Below are 22,629 nucleotides of genomic sequence, written 5' to 3' on the forward strand. Positions count from 1 at the left end.
GTGAGTAAATTTTACATGGCAAGCAAGGACACCAGTGACCATGTGACTGTCTCATAACTTCCTTAGACTGAACTAATTTTCACAGCTGAACTGGACTTTGGAATGAAAAAATCATAATTCAAATTTATGTAGGTGTCAGGTTTTGAATGAATAAAAAGCAATTATAAACTGTGTATATTTATGTATATAATTTTATTTTTTAATATTGAGCATAATCCAGGAGTGAAGCTTGTATTCCCAGCCCTTCATATCCAAGTTTCACAAGAGAATGCCTTTGTACAATTTCAAGAAGATTGCTGTCATTAATTGAAGCCTATGCGAGAATAAAATAAATTGCCATTTTGAAGGATTCTATTCTAGATGCACAGGTCAATTTTTCCCTACAATTTTCATTTGTTCAATTGTAGGATTCAGGATTGGATTAGTCTTAATGGTTTCTGTAAGGATTTGGTTTAGGTTACAAAACCTGCTCTTCAAATTATCTTTGTTTGGAACTTTGACTTTTTTTTTACAGACCAGTTTTTTTATTTCAGTCTGTTTAAGTTTTCAAACTGTAACCATCTGGCCTGGGTCCCCAAAGCCAAAAGTGCTTTCAGACATTTCAATCATTATCATTAGGGTATAGATATGAAATTAGTGGGTTTTTTTTTAATAAACTGCATTTCTTACACTAACAAACTTCAGTGACAGCTCTCATTCCGTCTTCTGAAAGCCAAAGAAACACAATTCTACTAGAGATTTTTGTTTTCTCTTTTGTTGTCTACTCTATTCCTTAGTTTTTAATGGCAAAATGCATTTCTTTTAAATTTTACTGCAAGACCCAGTGACACACTGCAACTAAGTCAGGGGTGTGAGCTCAGAATGAACTAGTGTAACTTTAGTTGCTTCACTGGACTGGCATAATTTCATATCAGATGCAAAATCTCAGCGATAATCACTGAATTAGAAAACAGCAGAGTCCAACTGAAGCATCACTGCTCTGTTTTTCCTCAAAAATTTGCATATAGGAAGCAAGTATTATAGTTTAAAATGTATTATTTAAATATAGTTATTGCCTTGAAACTCATTAGACACACACAATTTATAATGACATTATCATAATGTCTTCAGTAAGGAATAATACAGACCACCACAGTGAATTAACACACTTGAATAAGAAATGTGCTGCCTGCTGCACAGAACAACAGTTGAATTTGGTTGCATGTGTCAGATCAAATCATAGTTAATAAGAGCATTCACTTTTCTGATATGAAAAAAAGAGACAAAAAAACCTTCTTGAAGATGTTTATCCCTAGGATAAATGGAGCTCAAGATTAAGACACTGAAGAGCAGGATATCAGTGAGCAGATGTTAGGTGATGGCAGGAATTAGGGATGCTTGTGGGAGAAATGCCTACTGCCAGATGCAACCACCCTAATTATTGTGAGACAGGGTGCCAGAAACATGAGCAAATGTAAACAGGGGTAATCAGGCTATATTGAGAAGGGTGTTTAGGAAAAACTGTCAGATTTACAACAGCAAAAAAAGACTGGAAGTCACTGAGAATTTTCAAAAATACTCTATCTTAAAAAGGTCCAGATTATTGGAACCACTGTGACAGAAGAATTTAGAAAATGGTCTGCAGCAGGATGCACCATCAATGTCTGCATCATTTCTGAGGTCTTGCCTCCAATATAAAGACAAGTCTATTTACACTTGAATTTGTTTTGATAGTTCAACTATTTCTGCTTGAATTTACACTTCAATTTAAGGTCAAAAATCCTGTTTGATTTCTCTGTTATGAATGGCCACCCCTAAATCACTCAGTAAAACACTGAATATGCATTTTAGACCAAGGTATTCATCACAGAACTTTGCCGATTGTGGTGGTTTTGGCCAGGATAGAGTTAATAATTTCTTCATAGTATCTAGTATAAGGCGATCTTTTCGGTTTTGGACTTCCACTACAGGGATGAGCAAGCATTTGTGTGGGGCTGGCTGGAGTTAAACCACAGCACTGAGGAACAGAAGACCAAAACTGAGCCTTGGTTGTTCTATGGACCATGAGCATCTCTGGGAGTGAAGACACATTGTGACTTCAACAAGGATAGTCTGGTCCAGTCAGTCACTCCCCCACATCTCCATACCTCTGATAGGCTGTGCAATTTGTCCTAAGATAAGAATGTTAGGTGGATATTGCAGGAAGAACTGTCTGAATGCTCATGGAATTAAAGTATTCCAGATATGGGGGAGATGTGATGCATTGTTAATATTTAGATACTGTATTAGCAATAAATCTAATTGTAATGATACACATTATGAGTGTCATAGCTCTTATGCCTGATCAAGAGTCTTCTAATATTCTGTCACACACATCTATCAGAAATCTCCCTCAGCTGATTCCCACTACACAATTGCATGAAGACACACACTTTTTCCATTCATTTGTGTTGCAGTGTTGGACTTATTTGTGGATTTACAGAGAGAGAGGGGAGCCTTTCCACTGTGCTTCTCCTACCTTGGTGAATCTCACTATAAAACTGCGCCCACATGCAGTGTTCTTGCCTTATGTATTTGCAGTATCAGTTCAGTACTCAAAAGTATCTACAGCTATTTGAGATTTCCTACCATGCCTAAAACATTTCCACTGTGCTGACACATACTGCTTTCTACATCTCTGGCAATGCAATTCAGTTCTTTAGGTGTTTATACATAGATATCTGCATGCTCAGCAGATGTCTGTGTCCCTAATGCCAGACAGCATGAAAATGAAAGTGGTTTAGCTCCCCTGCAAACAGGTGCCCAGACTTGCCAGCCAAATGCCTGAGTATCATCAAAGCACTGACTTTGTTGCGTGGAGAATATTTTTGCTGCTCACCCTAGGGCAGCTGGTTTTATCTGAGGCTCTCCAGAGAATCCCACCAGGCCTCCAGACACCTCTCCCAGCAGGCATTTGAGTGCAACTTCTACATCAGATCTGACAGCCCCACAGATGTCTGCAGTGGATATCTGGGATTTCCAGCCTGAGTGTGTCAAATGACAGTAAACACATCTGTGTGGGCAGTGATGCTCTAGATTTGCATGGTTTGTAACACAAGGCAAGCATGAAATAGAGTTGAAGGTAGCAGTTTAGGTTTCTTGATCATTGACCAAACCCCCATTTTGATTCTAGTCACATCTGAAGTCAAGTAAAGTAAAGTTGAAGTCCAACTGATGTTAACAGAAAGAGAAAATAAAGAATAAAGACAAGGGATAACTTAAATCTTCAACTAGCGCTTCCTTTAAGGAAGGTGTCTGCAATCGAATACCTGCTATACAGTACAAACTGAGTAGATAGAGCACTTCTAGATATTTTTGAGGAAGTGTCAGCAGGTCTAATTTTAAAAGGGCAGGTCAGACTGTAATGGTACAGCTCAGCTTTTATTTCCTCCATAAGAAGGTTAATACAGTTTTAAAAGGTAGGAAAAGAAAGAACATGCTGTAACCTTTCATACTTGTCTTTAATCTGACACTAACAAAAAACGGAGGAAATGCAGCCTGCCGCCTCCTCTCACATCAGCATGGGCTGCTGTGTGCCTGGAGTTCCCAGAAAGCAGTCTCAGTCACAAACACCTTTAGATGGGTGCACAGATGCTCCCAGGAGGCAGCCATACACACCAACTCCCTCACACTGCATGGGAAATAAGAAATAAACTCTCAGGGGAGCAGTGACATAGAAAGAAAATAAAGTTGCTCTCCCAGGCTTTAAATATCCTTTGGTACTATCAGTGTTGTTAATGATCAAGTACTTGGATCAGGTATTTCATTGTGTCCTAAAGATTCTATTTAGGTCAGTGGTAGAGTTCTGCTACTCCAGTGACAATATTGCCATCATGGTCTCGCCTGTATCTCCTCAGAAAAATTGTCTTGTCTTTATGGTGCCAACAGACAAGCATGTTTCTGCTGTGGAGATATCACTGCTGGGCTGGGGGTGGGAAGAGAAGATCTGGTGGAGAAGTTACTTTTCATTGGCAAAATTATTGTTTCTGTAGGCCATTTGGTACAAAGCAGCAGTAGAAGTTCTGGAAGGATAAAGCTATCAGATACTAGAGAGAACACCCTCCCCTCCCGCCCCCCCCCCAAAAAAAATCAAAAAAACCACAAACCCAAAACAACTCCTCAGATGGTTAAGGGCTGGTAAAGGTTTGTCATGTTTGAAGGAGCTCTCTCAAGGTTACTCCATTCTGTTGATTTCAGCAAGAATCCTTGGATAGAGAAGAATGATTTTATGGGGTAGGATGGGGTTTAAAGGCAAGCATGATTTGCAGGCAAAGTAGCAAGGAGATATCTAACTAACTGATAATTAATGCTTTTGATCATTTCACCCCCCCCCCCCGCTGAGTGCTTTTAAAAATGATGCCAGAAATCTCAATGAAAGAGGTTTTATAAGGTTAGACAAATTCTAACCTTATTAAACTCTAAGTTTAATGGCAATTATAAGACTATATACAGTATTGCAATCTACTGCTCAGACAACTCGTATATGGAAGGAAAAGAAACAGAATGGCTGTGAGGCACATGGGGAAGAATTAGCAGATATGTTTGTAGGTGAAAGTCATGAAGCTGTCTTCCACCATGCTTGATAGCACAGTGTCAACTTCTTGCCTAGTGGCTTCTTATAGCTCTCTACTGGACCTGGACATATCTGCATTTAAAATAAAAATGGCTGTAGGCTGAGAACACCAGGAGAAATAAAACCAAAGCAACTATTTAACTAGGAGGCTTCAGGAGTATTAAAGAAACCTTACTATGCAGTATTTATTTTGCCTGTATAACTTTGCTCATTTATACAAATGCTAGGTAAAATATAGAAAAATGAAGGGTATGTAGGAGGGATTCATAGAATTATTCTAAGAAAAAATAGTTTTACATAGCTGTCTTCTTGTGACTTGTCTGTTCTAACTTAGGAGGGCAATGGAAAACAAAAGTCCATATTAGCCAAGCTTCTGAAAATGTCATCGTTTTTTCTGAGAAAGATCCCAACTGACTGATTGCAGTCAGGATTTGTGAAATATTTGAAAAGCTGTAGTTCTTACCAACACATAGATGAAAACAAAGAACTTTTATGTCATAAACAAAATTTGAACTAAGAAGTTTAATTTTTTTCTTTCTATAACCATCTTATCTACTGCACAGATCAGAAACAGAAAAAAAAAATCAAGGCTTCTTCTTTTATAGAATTCTAAATGGAGATATAAGGTCAATACTACCAATCAGGCAAACAGGATGAGACAATTACTCATAGAGAGTAAATAATTTTCTAGTTGAAAAGGTTGCAGTTTTTAAAAGCCTGGACATTTAACATAGCAGTGTTAACACTGAAAAAAATGTCTGATTCCTTTTATCAAAGCATAATACATATTTTCTACCCCTGCCAATTGTAGCAAGACCATACGCAGTAAATTTAAAAGTACAAGCCCATGATTTCCCACATAGCTTGTAGCATTATTGGCACAAACACTATGACTGTGATATTATATAATAACAATGAGGTAGATGAACAGAAATAAGACTAGTTACTTTAGCATCCTAAGATAATACTAAATGGAAAAAAAATCCACAAAAAAACCGACAAGCAAACAACAGCACCAAAAAAGTTAGAATTAGTTCCTACAGTATTGCCACTGTAATACTCATGTCTAGAAATGTAACTAAACAGCTAAGCCCATTACCAGTCACTTTCTGGGGATTGCACATGACTGAAGGAGGATAAATATAGATTAAAGCAAACAATGGCATGAAAACAGATGTTCAGTTTGGAGGTTCTTTCCTGTAACAAAATGTGCTTAAAAAAGATGCATTTTCTCCAGCAGTTCAGAATACACTTACTGCAGTGTATTTCAGCAGGGACCAAATATGTCACAAGTTCTCAGCTATGACAGAGAATTTATTGAAATACTTTTTTATATCTTATTAGAGTATTTTCTCACTGCACTATCTGCCTGGAATGGTTTCAAAACCTGACTTCATTACAGACAGATGTAGAAGCAAATTGCAAGATACATAGCTGATAGCAAAAAGAGGACTCCAGTCTGGCAGAGCTTCCAGTCTCAGGTCTGAAGCTGCTGACAGCAAGGCTCAAACTTTACAAAGCTTCTCATATTGTTTCTCCCAGATTCGTTCTTCATTATATGTTCTTTTTGTTTCCATGTCCAGAATTATTAAGCCCAAGGACCAAACGCATTTTCAGAAGTGCATCCCCCTTCCAGTGCCATCACCTTGAAAGGTTTTTGCAAATATGTGTGGATTTTACAAAACTACAGGTGTTATTTATTTTTCTGACTTGGGTTTACATGGCAATGTTTTGGTAGTCGAGAAGTTGCAGGGATGGTCTCCATGAGAAGACATCAGGAGTCGCCCCTGTCAGACACAGCTGGTTCCAGTGGACTCAGCCTTGGTCAGAGCCGATTCCACCAGTGACCCTGGTGCTGCCTCTGTGATAACTCACTTAAGAAAGGGAAAAAAATACTGTGCAACAGCTGTGAAACATGAGTGGGAAAGTATGAGCAGACAGCAGGGAAGAGTGGGAAGGAGGTGGTCCAGGCAGCAGAGCAGAGGTTCCCCTGCAGCCTGTGGAGAAGACCAAGGGGAAGCAGTTTGTGCCCCTACAGCCCATGGAGGACCACATCAGAGACTAGTGAGAAAACATCACAGTGGGAACTATCACTCTACAAGTGCTATTTCTTACATTGCACTTCTGAATATTGGCTAGAACTGGAGACAGAATAGAGACCTACATGGACCTTAGGTGTAAAACTGTGTTCACTTTTATCTTATTCTGCTAAGGAAAGTGAGATCTCAGAAATCTTAGAAGTCTTAGTGTCTTCAGAAGTTTTAGGAAGGCATAGTAGGCTTCAAACAGAAATGATAAGTTAAAGGTAGAAATTTCCATTCAAGTTTCATTGGGATGCACTGTGGGGAAGGTCTGGAGAGAAGATTTTGGACTTTAGAACTGCTAAAATATTCCTCTGCAAGTAAATTAGATTTGATTTCTGGAAGATGCTGTTTAGATAATTTAAAAAATATTTAAGTAATCAGTAACTCTGAAGTGCTCAACATCCTTCACAATTTCATATTTACTATGAGACCTAAAAGCACTCAGTACAGACTCAGATCCAGGAATAAAAACACTGATTTGAAACAGTTTTTACAGCAGAATATAGTAAAGACTTTTTATAGGACTCTCTAGGTTTTAATAGATAGATACTAGAAACCTTAATGTAGTAGAATATTATAATAAAACAAGATGAGTAGTAATATAAATGTACATTAACTCATTTGCTAATGATCAACATCAGCCACAGGAACAGATGTCAGTGGTTTCACGTCCTTTCATCAAAGGGGAGACAGAGCCTATTTAAATGTTTTAATTGTTGGGAGAGAAATGGATTTGCTTTTATCCAATCAATACTACTTTGACCAAAAATCAATTAAACTGACAAGGCTTCTCTTATTGAAGTAAGTAGGGGCTTTAATTAAATTCCATTCTATAGTTTAAGCAAGGCACTGAAAGACAAGGAGAACACAAAGGCTACTTTCAATTTACTGAGTATATTGGAAGAATGGTTTTAGGAACAAATCATAAATTAAACTTCAGATATATTAACACTTTATATCATGCTACATATCAAAATGAAGCCACAGATAGTGGCTTCATCTATTACAGCACATACTTTTATTCTGAATTAGCAGAAAACTGAATGTTCTGCGTGATCCTTTATTTATTACAGTGAATATAAGTATGTACAAGGGCATCCTCCTATTTCCTCAGAAAACATCATTAGTACTAAACAGTCTCTCCTTGCCTATTTCTTCAGAAGATCACTGCACAAAAATGAGACACTGCAGAATAACAACAGGCTCCATTTAATTGGTGCAACCCTTCCCCTGCCTATCAGCAGCACAACTCAATATTCACTCTGGGGCAAAGAAGTTATTAAAGCATTTCAAATTATATTTTCAAAGGGAATTTTCCTTTTTTCTTATTACCTCTTCAGATCTGAATCACTGGGTGAGAAGGGAGGCCAAAGAGATGGAAAAAAAGCTTACTTCCGAGGAAATTATTGGAAATGATGTCATGAAATCAAACAGGCTTTGGTATAAAACATCTTCAGAGGAGAAAATACACTTTAAGCCAAAGACCTAAAATACAAAGTCTTTCTACAAGTGGCAGCACCTCAGATCACTTAGCCTGGAGGTTCTATCATTTCAGTCCTCTGATGCGATGCCATTCCAGCTTATTTTCCTCAGGCTGCTTTGCTCACTAAAGCAAGTAATTAGAGTAGCAAATAATAGATCCAGAGTCCCAAATTAACTTCCAATATTATCATCTTGTTGCTAGTGGCTAAAACATTGGTAAATCTATATACCTGCCTGCAAAACAGCTACTAAAAGAAATGATTTAGTAAAAATCATTTTCAGCACCCTTGCTCTAAAATATGCCATTTTTGTGCAAATTAAATAGCACAATAAGTGATCATAAGGTTCCTCTGGTTAAATATTCTTTTAAATTGCTCATTGGTTCAGTCCACATATGTTTCACCTACAGGAGTTCTTACGTCAGGGAGGGTCTCCAACTTGTGTCTCCAAATTGTGATGGCAAGCTTTCTCTTTAGACAAATCGTTTTCAAAGATTAGTGGATTATTCTTAATGTGGTGGACAAATCAGCACAAAAAAAAGATCCTTTTTGATTTAAGGAGGCTTTTCTTTGTTCTTTACAGTGTTATGGCAATTACAATCCTCAGCATCAACTAGCACAGTGTTTTCTAACAAAACAATGTTTTCTGCTAATAAACAGCTTTTTTTTAAAATTATTAATTAATAGTTAACTTATAGTTTGCATAAAAACAACCATATATATGCATCTATTACATTTAACATTTGTATTATCTTACTATATACGAGAAAGTATTTAATATAGGCAAATTATACAAACTGAATGGAAAATTTGATGAACATGATTTTTTGTTTGTTTCATAGTTGAGTTGAAGCTTTTGCTTTTTATTCTGCTACACAGCATCTACAGATTCTGAAGTATTGGAATTTCCAACAGAGAAATGACATTTACTGAATATTTTTAAGTGATTGCAACAGCTGCGGGTAATTTTTCAAATTATGGTGGTATTTATGGACAAGGTATAATCCTTCTATTCTCAAAGCAACAAAAAACTTCTGGCACAATATAAAGGTAAAATTTAAATAAAATGGATATCTAAATAACTAAATAAACCCCCAAAACCTGCAAAAAATAAGATTCATGCTTACCTCAGCTCTGTTCAAAATGTTAGAGCAATGTAACAACTATGGGACTGCATCCAGTATTCATACTGTATGGTAATGTTAAACTTATGATATTCTCTGTTTTAAATCAGTTTTAAATTTGCATACACCACTGAACTTTTGCTAAGGCTCTGAAAAATGAATGTTGTTTATCAGAAGTTTTGATACAGGTTTTAATGAAATTTGCAAATAATAAGCCTCTTGTTGTCTTTCTACAGCTGTCTGCATATGATGTAAGAGTAGAGCTCATGTTGCCTACTTCTTCCAATTGGTGGACAAGTTAAAACTGCTGCTAAAACATTGTGTTATAAGGGGCTGTGATCCACAAAATGTTTATTAACTCCTGCATAGACCCTACTGAGCTACTGACTTAGAGAGTTAAATACTTTGTTACTTATCATAATAGCCATAGCGTGGGTTTTGACCCAGAAGAAGTCATTATATAAACTAATCTGTAATACATTTTCAGCAAGAATGACCTGCCATGCCCTAAGAAGATTTAGTCAAATTCTGGTCCAACTCTGAATGCTTACTTTTGAATTAATATCTTGCCAGTTTTGCCAAGCAGTGAGTAACTGCCAGCATGAGACACTATCTGTCTACAGCACCTTTAGTGCTGATAGCAAGGAAGCAGCTTCTATGGCGCCTTTGAAAGATGTTCTGATTTTATTAATAATTTGCTGTACATAGATCATGAGTTGTTTGGGAAAACAAGGCATTTTAGGATTTATGCAGAACTGAACTGCTTTTTAGTACTTTATTCCTTTTCCCAGGAGTGCACAAATGCATCAAAATGTCCGTGCCGGCAGCACCCTCAGTGTGGTGTGTCTCTCCGTGTTCTACCCTATTTTCTACATAATGGCTAAAAAGAGATTTGGAGAGCAGTATCACACAGATCATGCTACAGAAGAGAATATCTTTTAACTGAAATCCTGAATTATTTAAACTTAAAATGTCATAAAACCAATTCTACTTCAACTAAATGTCAACAAAGGATCTAAAAGTTACTGAAAAACTGTTTTCCACATTTTTGACTTCATTCTTCTTTTTGAAGGAAATAGTTTTAAACATATCAGTATCTCTTTACAAATTAAAAACTGAACAAGCAAGTAAACCTTTTAGTTCTATTTAAAACACTCACTCCTTTGATCATCTTCCAAAATATGTTTTTCATAATTTTGCTGAAAGTTAAGAATTGTATTTGAGTGCTGTCTCAGAGAAAAACATTTCATATCTGTACCTATTTTCTCATTATTAACAACCCACATTCCAACATTTCTTCATTCCTTAAATATTTCTTAATTCCTTAAACATCTTAAAATTTCTTCCTTCCTTTAGCAATTTGTACTTATGTTGAAAAATAAAATATTTTGGAAGTCTTATATTTTTGCATAACAGTTGCATAAACACTCTCCTTTTTCCTCAGTGATGTCATCAAGATGTTAGTCATTAAAAAAGGAAACTTTGGTTTCCTGTTATACAAAATTGGTAAGAGAATCCTTGTGTTTTGCTACTTCACTCTCCAGCAATACACTTGCAATATCCAGCTCCTGGTCCTTAGGCTCATGTGTTAAAGGACAGTTTCTTCCCTGCCATTCTGTTATGCAGCACAGTTATATGGACAGTTCTGGGTTCTGGTATTCTGAGTAGTTTTTCTCTCTGACACTTCCTTTGAAAAGGAGGAAATAAGCAAGCAACAAAAGCAGATCCACAAGCTGCAGCTATTTTTGAAGGGCAAGGGCCCCTGTAGAGCCAGTACAGGTAAGAACACTTTTGGGTTTTTTCTTTATTCATCTGCTTATTAACAGGAGTTCTAGCACAAAGAAAAAGACCTGTTTGGCTAATAAATGCTCTGTGACATTGCATTTAATTAGCACCATGTTACATTTATTCTAGAGCAGTCATATTTTATTATAGTAGTTGGGGGATCAAGATTTCAGGCTTTTATTTGACTGCTATTTCCATTTCAATAACTCACATTTAAATATATTGTCAGACATATCAGGCAGAGCTAGACATAGAGGTGCTATCAGGGCAAGAATGACATCACAATGATCAAGGATTGCATGGGAGACAGCTCAGAGAACTAGGGAACCATGAAGGTTGTATTACTTGTCAAGCAGCTTAGGACTATCACGCCTTTGCACAGACTCTGTGTATGTGGGTTTCTGTCCAACACAGCCCCCTAGAGACTGGTGCACGGTCTTGCCACATGCAGGCACTTTTCAAGCGTAAACATAGAAGTGAAGAAGCATCATTATTTAAAAGAAGCCTATTCTCACTCGATGGTGGCAGTGTCTAGAGTGAGTCACCTCTCATTTGTGTCTTCTGAGTTCTGTTCCCCAGTTTATCAATCATTTTGTCATGATTGAATGACTTTGACAGATGTCTACAAAGCTTCTAGAGCAATTAGCCGGTTTAATAAGGTTGAAGAAAACATCAGTTGCCTTTCTGAGATGGGAGGCTATAGAATCAGCTGAAGTACCTTTAGATTAGAGGTTAAGTAAGACCGCAGAGTGATGCTCCAACACAGTTGATGGATTGAGTCTTTTAGACATGGGGAAAAAAAAGGGTTTTAAGTGTTACATGAAATTCAGCTAGTGAGACATTTATGCCATTTTTGAGGCTATTTTTTGAAGATCCTGGGGGTTTTCAGTTTTCTGTTTCTAAAAACTTGGTGCATTTTTCAGTGTTTCCTGATAAGCAGTAGAATGTTCTGTCCTAACTAATACCACAAAAGAATCTGTTTCTGCATTTCTCTAGATACCACCTTTATTAACCAGTTTGTGGAGTATAATTGCTGGGGCTAGTAAGGTTATCTACAGATCTTCAGTTAGGAAAAGACCATTGAAGCATAGCATATTCAAATTAAAATAACAATCTAACAACAAAAACCCCAAACCCTGTATTATTTTCTCCCCAACAACAGCTACAGCGTAATCTGCTCACCCCATTGCTCTCTGTTCAAGCAATAATTTCACATAGTCACCCCTTTTTCTCAGATAACATAGAACATATGATTTTCCCCATCATTAGCACTGAGTTTGATAGCTTGCTAGTTTGCATGATGATGCGCTTTTAATCGGTTGATTACGTATATGCCCCGGGCAAGTTGCTATGTTAACATCTGATGATTTAGCAAACTGCTCTGATTTTATTTATTTATTTTACTTCTGGCTGAAACATTTCTAGTATCAATGTTCAAAGTGTAATGTCTTAGTGAGAGCAGCCTATATTCACAATTTCTGGATATTTGCATTAGTGGTAATGGATGCCTTGAGCCATGGGAAAACAATATGCATTTTAATGCATATGCTTAACACTCAGTGCTAGTTCCCTAACTTTAAAAAGGCCAGCTTAAATATTTATGAAATGCTATTTTTCATTTTGAATTGAGTAACAACTGATTATCTTTCAGAGAGATATCTGCAAGATCTGCAGTCAGGTTTCTATGCTAAGTTACAGGGCTGCAGATGTTGGTTTGACTCTCGTGGGCCAAAGGGCTCAAACTGCACTATAGTCGTTAAAATGAAAATTTAATTGAAGCTATAACCAAGCTGTGGGGGATAGTTCAAGTTGGGTTAACACAGTTAGAAAACAGTGAATTAGGGTGGTGTGTTCAGAGCTCATAATTAGATAATTTTCTGATTTTATATGGCATTTGCTTATAAATCGTACAGATTTCCACATCCAGAATTTGCCTGTACAAATTCTAGTGAAAGTGTAATTTTTTACCGGTCAGTTCTCAAGACATAGGAGACTCCAAAATAAATCTACTGACAGACCTGTTTGTCTGGCTGGTTGATGTTTGGTTTTTGTGGGGTTTTTTGTTGTTTTTGTTTGTTTGTTGGGTTTTGTTGTGTTGGGGTTTTTTTTGTTTGGTTGTTTGGTTGTTAGTTTTTTGGTTCTGTTTGTTTGTTTTCTTTTTCTTTAAACTCTCTGGTCCTTTAAGTAAGGAATTTCTACAATAAAGCCTGTTGGAAATGCATTGTAGAGTATGATTATACAGGCTTAATCAAATGCCACAAGGAGAGAAGAGTTATTGTGCCTACATTTAAAATTGTGACATGAATGTCCTGTAAACGCATTCTTTGACATGAGCCGAAATTTTTAGTATTATCAACCAAAATAGAATCTATGGTCTTTTGGCTGGAAGAAAAACTCCAGTAACTCAGTCCCTGTGAGGATAAAAATTAGTGAATTAAAAATACTAAAGTTTGTTTGATTTGATTGAATAATTACTTTTTGTGCCAGTACATTACTGCTTACACAGACATTTCACCTATGCTCTTCTTTATTTCATTTGATTATAATTCTTTCCCCATAGACAAACCTGTCTATGAGGAGAATATATTTGACTGAATAGTAGTGAATATTTAGATAAGGTACCAATGTCTAGAGGTTAATTGCAATATTTAGCAATTATATGTACAATACTCCATGCCTCAGTGGGATTTCTGTTGAGAATGTGGTCTACATTGTGTAGGAACAATCAAGGACAGAAAAAAGCCACAAATATTCCCATCAGGCAGTTTAGTGTTGAAGACTATTTCACAGGTTATGATTAAAATAATAGATACAAACATAGTAAGAACTTTGTGAACAGCCTGAGACAACTGTTTCCTGAGGAAGAGAATCCTTTCTGTGCGTTTTATATCATCTGTTACTTCTGCTCGACTACTTCCACATTGTTTCCTCTCCACAGACCCTCCAGAAGGAGAAAAATAAAGATTTTCTAGCCAGAATTAACTTAATAATAGTAATCCTACTAATTTCAAGTTCCATCACCACCACTTGTCCCTGAGAACCGCACACCAAAATATTAAGCAGCATATTTTGAAAAAAACAAACCTTCTTTCTGAGCATTGTAGTGAGAAACATCAAGAGAATGGCAGAACTATTTTATCCACCTGACTTAGAGATAAAAATATAACTTGAAAGGGTCTTGTTGGACCCTATTATTGCCATAATGAAAAGTATATTTAATGAAAGAAATAAATTGCTTATTATTTGTACACTGGTGATCAGCATAGACTACATGTAAAACACAGTTGCTAAACAGAAAACAGGGTCTGCAGAGGGCAGTGGGTTGAAGATCTTATTACAACTAACGACCTTGAACACCTTTCAGTCTCTGTTTAAGACTGTCAGGCACTGCTCTGATTCTTATTTAATTAGCTCTCAACATTTCTACGTGCCATAGGATAAAGGACAAGAATAAGTATCTGAATTCTCTAAACAGTCTTCATTTTTTGCAATATCTCTTATGGACACTGGATTTAAAAGTCTCAGCCAAGATATTTGAAATATCATTATGAAATGGAATATTTAATTTTATGATGCCACAGAATTCCCTTTAAAGGCATGGAGAGTATATACAGTCCAATAAATCTCCCAGCATCTTTGTATGAATAAGTTGTGGTTAACTGTGAATAGTCCTCCTTGTTTACTTGTAACTTCTTTTGTTTTCTACCATCTATTTGTATTTTTTCAAATTTACTTTTCTGCAGTTTCAACTAAAAGTTTTGCTCAAGAGTGCCCTTAATCTGGCCCCCAAACACACCCCAAAATGCTAGCTTGAATTCCATAATAGCTGCAATTTATGTTAGCTTGAATATCACAGAAGTTAGGCTGAATCTCTAGTGCTGCAGTAAAAGGCAGAAGTAGGAATTACAATTCCTTGGGTGTCAAACCTAATAATTTTGTTCTGCTCATTCAGCCAAGCTCTACTCATGCAACCTGACTACAGAGTAGATCTGGCCAAGCAGCAGCCAAGATCTGGCCCAGGGAATGAGTTAACCTGCGTCCCTGAGGCAGAACAGCAAAACTTGCAGGTTAGAAGTAGAAGAAGAGATCTGTCAGAATTCCTACCCTGTTAAAATTGCTCCCAAGGAAGAAGGAAAAGAAAGCAAGAGAAAGGAGGTGACATGGTGTCATAGGGCATGCGGTAGTATGGAATCTGGAATGTGGAGGCAAAGACATAAAGAAATAAAGGAAATGTAATGTGAAAATAGGGGATTTGAAATGAAAAGTGGAGGAGAAGGATGAAAAAATAGAGAACACTAGAATGAGAAGATGAAAGAATAAAGAACACTAGAACGTGAGTTATAGGAAGAAGGACTTAATGGAGTTGTATGCCTCATCCTCCCCTCAAAAACATTCGACTCCAAGCTGTCCACAACTACTTTGGCTGTATTACAGTTTAGCTGTACCATGGATGAAGAGGACAGCCAGCATCAGCCTTTGCAGGTTTGATCCTCATAATATGTGATGACAGATGACCAGGCATGCCTATTTCCAAAGCCAATCTAATATAGAGAACATGGGTTTGCATGGGTCCAGTTTGGTTTTTTTTTTTGGCTGATGCTTGATAACGCTGATATGGTCACATGACTGAATATATTCTTATATACCATAATAAACTTTTTTCCATTTATAGAGCTATTTGTAGCAAGATGGTCTGCCTAAGTGGAGGTAAACCATCTCAATTTTGACACTATTTGTAAAAGCTAGCTGTGATGGTTGGGGAAGATGGATCATGCTGCATTTACTGTTGAAGAATGCTGAGACCAGGTTGACTCATTAATCCTGAAGCTAAACATTCTGAGGATGTGAAGAACAATGTTTCCGGAAAGAATCTGGCGCTGAGGAGTACAAAGCAGACAAGGTTTCTGAACTAGGAACTAAGAAGCAATAATACCCCTCAATGATCTAAAGGCAGCTGAGCTGACAGAGATTGCACTCAATCACTTTGTACTATAAAAACAAAGTCCCACTTTTTAACGCAGATGACTTCTAACACAATCCTTCCAGAAGTGTGTTATGGAGAGTCCTCCCATGAGTGGGAGATGGTACTCAAGGTTAATCCTCAAGGCTTATAGAAAGAGACTGGCCCACAGTTGTGGATATGGGTGAGTAACATCAATCTCTACTTAATAATTACTAAGCTAGATTTGAAATTATTGATTTAATGAATATTACATTGTTCTACTAGTTAGAACTACCTATACTGTGTAGTAAGTAATTCCAAATAAAATATTTTAGTCTATTATCATTGCCATCATCAATATAAAGAAATATTGTGTTTGATTCATATGAATATGTTTGGTTTCCCCTCCCTAATCTTGCAGGACAAAGTCACTTAGTGGGTCATCTACACCTATGCAATCCTCTAGACATGAATTGCTGAACAAGTCTGGAACTAGAATTGGATGCAGCTGCTCCTAGACTCCTTTCTGAGAAGCACATTAGAAAACAAGAGTATCCTTTCTGAACTTTGTGACTCAACAGATGCATCTCCCTGATTAACCTTGTCTGAAGCTTCCATTTTGTCAGTGACAGTATTTCAGGCTTCCCTTGCCTGTATAATTCAGAACGTATGTATTATAACACAGGCTATTTTTCTTGCTTCTAACTATCCACCATGGAGAAAAAACATCTATCAATAATTCTAAAATCCTAAATGCCACAACTTACATGACTTGTAAACAGGGCTCCTCCAAATGGAAGAAATGAGTATTAAAAATAAACATTTTGTCAATTCATGCAGGTCCCCTGTCAAGACCCCACCAATAAACATCTCCCTGTGGTGCTTTCATACAGTTAACATGGCTGCAATACAAAGGCCAAAATTCTCTTGCCTTATTCTGGACAGTAATCCTTTTCAAACTGATATGATTGAGCCTTGACCTTAGGCTTCAGTCATATGAGTCTTATCTCTAAGCAGGACATATTAAGGACTACCTAGGCAGTAAGCATGAGTAAGCAGAAAACCCAAGCTTAGTAATTGATCAAAGCAAATGATTAGTTCCATATTTTCTGTGAAACTTTGGTAAGGACAGTAAGAACTGACACAGATAAATAAGTATCATATAGCGATGCTAGTTTGCATTCAGTGAACTTCATGGAACACTTTCAATTTAGAATTGTCTCCTCTGTGTGGTTTTTTAGTCTTCTATTGATGCAAGAAGCTTCCTATTTGACTAATACTGTACAAGATTGGAAAGGGGAAAATTCACTATTCAGTTTTGCTGCAGACTACAGAAACTCATGTTGGTATGCGTTTTTTGTCAGTGCTATCTTCTGACTTTGGTTTTCTCTATTGCTTGTGTGTCTCTCTAAACAGACAAAGAAGCACATGAAAATGAAACACCAAAACCCATATGAGCTGTCTATCTGCTTATAGTTCATGACTCTATTAAATAGAGCTTGCATCTGATAGATGTCAAGCTGAGGTCTGGCATAATTTCCCTGGACTCTTTTTATATTAAATTACTGGGTAAAAAAAAAAACACCCGATATTGTGACCAATGTTTTGGTCTGCTGTCTGCTAGCTGGCTCTGTTAGCCACTTAGCTAGCGAGTCAAGTTTCCAGCTGTTTGTCCTCCTTTTGTCCTCCAGGCTCTTCTGTTGCCTCTCATACAAGGTTCAGACTGAAGAAAAGATGAAGCAGATGCTTAATCCTAGGAGTAGTAAACTTCCAGAAGCTATTTTCTTTCTTTATTTAGCCTTTCAGGCTAAAACAACCCTGAAGTCTCAAGTCTCTTACTTTGTAGTTTAAAGATTTTGTCTTTGGAGCTTAAATGAACAGTCCATGCCTCCTTCTTTTCTGGTATTTTAAAATAAAAATTATGGTGATACTGTATCAGATAGTGTTCTTAATTAGTTCAGTAGAAGATAAGCATATAAAAATTATCAAACAGCAGAACAGCAGCAGAACTTTAAGTGAGCAATTGAAAGTTATAGCAGAAGTAGGTGAGCTATAGAATCTCAGATACTTACACAAACCTTCTGTGAATTTCATGTCTTTGACTACATTGGAAAAAAAACAAATAAATAAATATCACGTTTTGCTTCCAATATTTTTCCCATAAGTCTCACCCATAATCTATATGTCTTTATGAAAAACTTAGTCCTTGTGAAATCTGACTTGCTTTGGTTAGGAAAGTATATTCCAGGAATAAATTTATAGCTACATGAGTGTGTTTGGACTACTTTCACCACCACTGTAGCTATCAGGCATTAAAGAGAAATGTATATGTGTGTCATAGATGTCACAAGCCATCTAAACTCACATTGGTCCTCAAGGTTTCATGAATCAATTTAGACTAAGGTACACCTAATTTGGTCATCTAGGACTTAATAAAATACTTGGTGCAATTTTTCCAACTGGATGAGAGAGAATGAATATAATCTTTCTGTAGAAGCAAAAAAATGGAAAAAAAATTTTTGGATCCTTTATCAAGACAGCTCTGCACTCTTCTCAGAGGCATTAATAATTAATGTAAAGGTATGAATCCAGCCTATTTTTAGGGTCAAAAGTCAGAAAATAGTATTGGTCAATTTTTGGGTTGTCTGTTGCATCTGGGATTTCATTTTCAACAATAATACAATCTGCCATGGTCAGCTAGAGCAGAGTTTTGGAACAGAAACAAAAAATTTATGTTGCTTTTATAGAATCCAGAATTACAGGCAGACCAAGAAGGGACTTTCAGCTTCTGATTGACTCAGGGCAGGTTCTCTCCATAGACTTTTGTTTCATATATTTTAGACAAATAATATTTTGGAGCCTTTGAATGTGTGGACAAAATAAAATCCTCTGATGCAACCTCAGTAGCTCAGGTCATATGCCATACTCTTTAGAATCTCATTCTATAATGCCACGAGGAGCTCTACAACAGGAATTTCAGTTGAAAAAAATGTTGAGGTTTGTCTGCACATTACCATTGAGTAATGGTGACACAACTGGAGTGCAAAGTTCCTGAAGAGAAAAAATGAGATCAACAGAGTGACACAATAATAAAAAAGGTGGATAAACAAATATCCCCACTGGGCTCATCCAGATTCCTAGAATTCTTTTTTATTTCTTCCTCACAAAGACCTTAGTATGCATCTGCCCTCTGGTCCTCTCAAGGGTTACATGTGCCTGCCCAGGCCACCTCTCTGCTCACTCTGAATTTTCACTGTACTCTTTTCTTCTTCCTGCACAACTCCCTTGCACTCGAGAAGCCCCTCAAGCAACTTATGAATTTCCAAATGTTTTCAGGAAGGAGTTGGGTTTCATTTGATCCTGGTAGCAGGCTGCCTTCCTCTCCACAGACATCCCTTTCTTAATAGAACAAAATAAAGCACACTAAACCATACAAGACAGTGATTAAGCAAATCACTCAATATAAATTTCTACAGTGATTGTTCTTCCCTGGTCATTGTTAATCCCCCCACACAAAGGGTAAATAAGCTGCTGGCAGTAAGGGAACTCTCCTTTTTGTTACTTTAGGAAGGCAGTGACAAACTTGGAGACTTGCCAAGGCTGAGTTGTTAATCTCAAAAAGGGGATCTTTGTCCCCACAAATCCATAATTCCCAAGCACACTAGAGGATGTGGGCTTTTAAAAAATTTTTCTACTCTGCTGACATTTTTGTAAGAAGGCATTTTGGGATAAGTATCACTACGGTTCCTCCCTCCCCTTTGCTTCTAGAGTCTCTCCACCAACACTTGATATTTACTCATCCAAATAATGAATTTTTGCCATTTTTTGATAAAAGTGTGATGATTTTTTTTACCCTTCAAGTTACAAAATTTAGGAATAAATATTCTCTTTGGCTTCCTGTGCCTTTATTCATTTGCAGTACAAGCTTATTTAACTGTATGTCTTTGACAGAATTACTTAATGCCAGAGCCATTATTATTTCCTTCCCTTTAAGCTGATGCACATATTCAGTTAAAAATCAATTGTGTGCCACATCCGCAAACATACCCTCAGTCTTATTTCCTCTCATTTTTATTTTCTACTCTTTGCTTGGGTAGTTAAACTTCCATTAATACCATTCAGCATACTTCAATGTTTTTTTTTTTAAATGTTCCATAGTTTCACAGTCCAATTGCTATCTGTGGCAAGATGACCTCCTACATAACATTCATAGAGCTATTTAACCTACAAAGCTATAACCTCAGTCTATAATGGCCCTTCACTCTTAATTTCATAAATAAATTTTGATAGCTGTCTCAAGTGCATCTCCAAATGCTTTTCCTGGATCAGCTTAAGAAAGCTAAAGCCCTGATAGAATTACATCTGTCCAGACACATCAAGGGCAACAAGAAAAGCTTCTGTAGGTGTGTCAGTGATAAAAGGAAGGTTAGGGATAGGTCATTAAGGCCATGTTGAATGGCGTTTTGAGCCAGCTGTCTAGTGGAAGGTATGCCAACCCATGGCAGGGAGATAGAACTAGATGATCATCAAGGTCTTTTCCAAATCAAACCATTCTACTGTTCTATAATTCTATGTAGCAAAAATATCACTTCATTCCACAAATATTTATCTAGGAATCTGCTAAAACCAGCATGGTTACAACAAAGGATTACTCAAGTGTGGTTTGGATTGGCATGTCTGGATTTTGGTAGTGGCAGGGCTGCAAGGGTGGCTTCTGTGAGAAACTGCAAGAAGCTTCCTCCATGTCCAATAGAGCCAATGCCAGCTGGCTCCAAGACAGACCCACTGCCGGAGAAGACCAAACCCATCAGTGACAATGTTGGCATGTCTGGGATAAAATATTTAAGGAGAGGGAAAACATCTTCTTCAGAACAAAAGCTACCAGAGATAAAAGTGGAAATATTTGAGAGGATCAACTCTGAAGATGACAACATTAGTGAAGAAGAAGGGAGAGGAGGTACTCCAGGCACCAGAGCTGAGATCCCCCTGCAGCCCATGGTGCAGACAATGGTGAGGCAGCTGTGCCCCTGGAACCCATGGAGCTCGATGGTGGAGCAGAGATCCACCTGCAGCCTGTGGAAGCCCCCACACCAGAACAGGTGCATGAATGTTGCTCATTCAGCAACATGAATGAGGATGTGATCCTATGAGAAATCTGCACCAGAACAAGGTCCTGACAGGATGTGAGGTCCCCTGGAGAGAGGAGTCCATGCTGGCGAAGGTTTGCTGGTAGGACCCCACAGGGGACCCACACTGGGGCAGCCTGATGCTGAAGGACTGTGCCCTATGGAAGGGACCCACACTGGAGCAGTTTGTGAAGAACAGCAGCCTCTGGAAAGGACTCATGATGGAAAAGTTCAGAGTCCTGTCTCCCACGGGAGGGACCCACTAGAAAAGGGGAAGGACATGAGGAGTCCTGTCCTGCCTGTGAGGAGGAAGGAGCAGCAGAGACAGCATGTGATGAGCTGACTGCAGCCTCCATTTCCTGTCCCCCTGTGCCACTGTGGGAGAGGATGTAGAGAAATCGGAAGTATAGTTGAGCCTGGGAAGAAGAAAGGGGTGAGGAAAGTGTTTTTAAGATTTGTTTTTATTTCTCATTTCTCTCATTTGATTTCATTGGTAATAAATTAAATTTCCCCAAGGTAAGTATGTTTTGCCAATGATGATTGGCGAGTGATCTCTCCCTCTCCTAATGTCAATCCATGAGTTTTCCACTACATATTGTCTCTGGCAAGCTGAGGATTGGGGAATACAGCAGCTTTGGTGGGCACCTGGCACCCGGCACCCGACCAGGGACAGCCCAACACAAAGTGCTGCATCAGCTTTAGTTTGGTTTCCTTGCTGTTTCAGCTTCAATATGTACAAAATAAGAAGGTAATAAAAATGCAAAAGTTCATGTTTGGTATGCCTGTTGACTTTTCTTCTGATCATCTAATTTTCTTTTGAGAAGAAAAAAACAACCATTATCTTAGAACTCTCTTAGGTAAAGTGACCACTGGCTAATTTATCAGCAAGTACATATGCCAATATTTCCAATTAACACTGCTTTTCCCAGTTTTACAGCATCAATAATTTTTTACATAAAGGAAAATATTTTTGGCTCTATTAGCCAAACAATTCAATATTGAATCCTAATGTAATAAATTCTGCACAGTGGTCTACCTATCTTCCTTTGAATGTATCAGGAATACACCAGTTTGTACAAAAGTCTTCGATCAATATGCTATTTTATTTAAATTAAAAGTGACTTTTTCCCTGAAATTGCATTCTTTGTTATTTTTTATCACTACAGATATTATTTGAAATTTATTTTCTGAAATTTTAAAGTAAATCAGTAATCAAACAAGCACCATGATTTTCCTTAGTGTTGCATATGTTCAGTTTTCACTTGGCACATATAGATATCTTTCAGTTCTTCTAGGAAACAGGAAAGAAACAGTTTATAGCAGCACTCGAAGAAAACATCAGCTACAATTATTTCTGTGGATCACCAAACAAGCATATTAAAAGATTTATTCATTCAACATGCAACAAAGTTCTTTGCCTATGTATGGCTGGCTTCTCTCTGTCTCCTTCACATTCTTAACTTTAGGAAACTCAGTAAGCTCCAGGGACAGTTATT

At 37.4% G+C, this 22,629-nt stretch overlaps 1 protein-coding gene across 2 annotated transcripts in view; it reads right to left on the reverse strand.

The window, feature by feature from the left end:
* The window catches only part of CNTN5 (contactin 5), a 604,610-nt gene that overhangs the window by 462,540 nt on the left and 119,441 nt on the right, over positions 1-22,629 (reverse strand). The window lies entirely within an intron of this gene.

This window comes from Camarhynchus parvulus, chromosome 1 (assembly GCF_901933205.1).
Source record: "Camarhynchus parvulus chromosome 1, STF_HiC, whole genome shotgun sequence".
Lineage (NCBI taxonomy): Eukaryota > Metazoa > Chordata > Aves > Passeriformes > Thraupidae > Camarhynchus > Camarhynchus parvulus.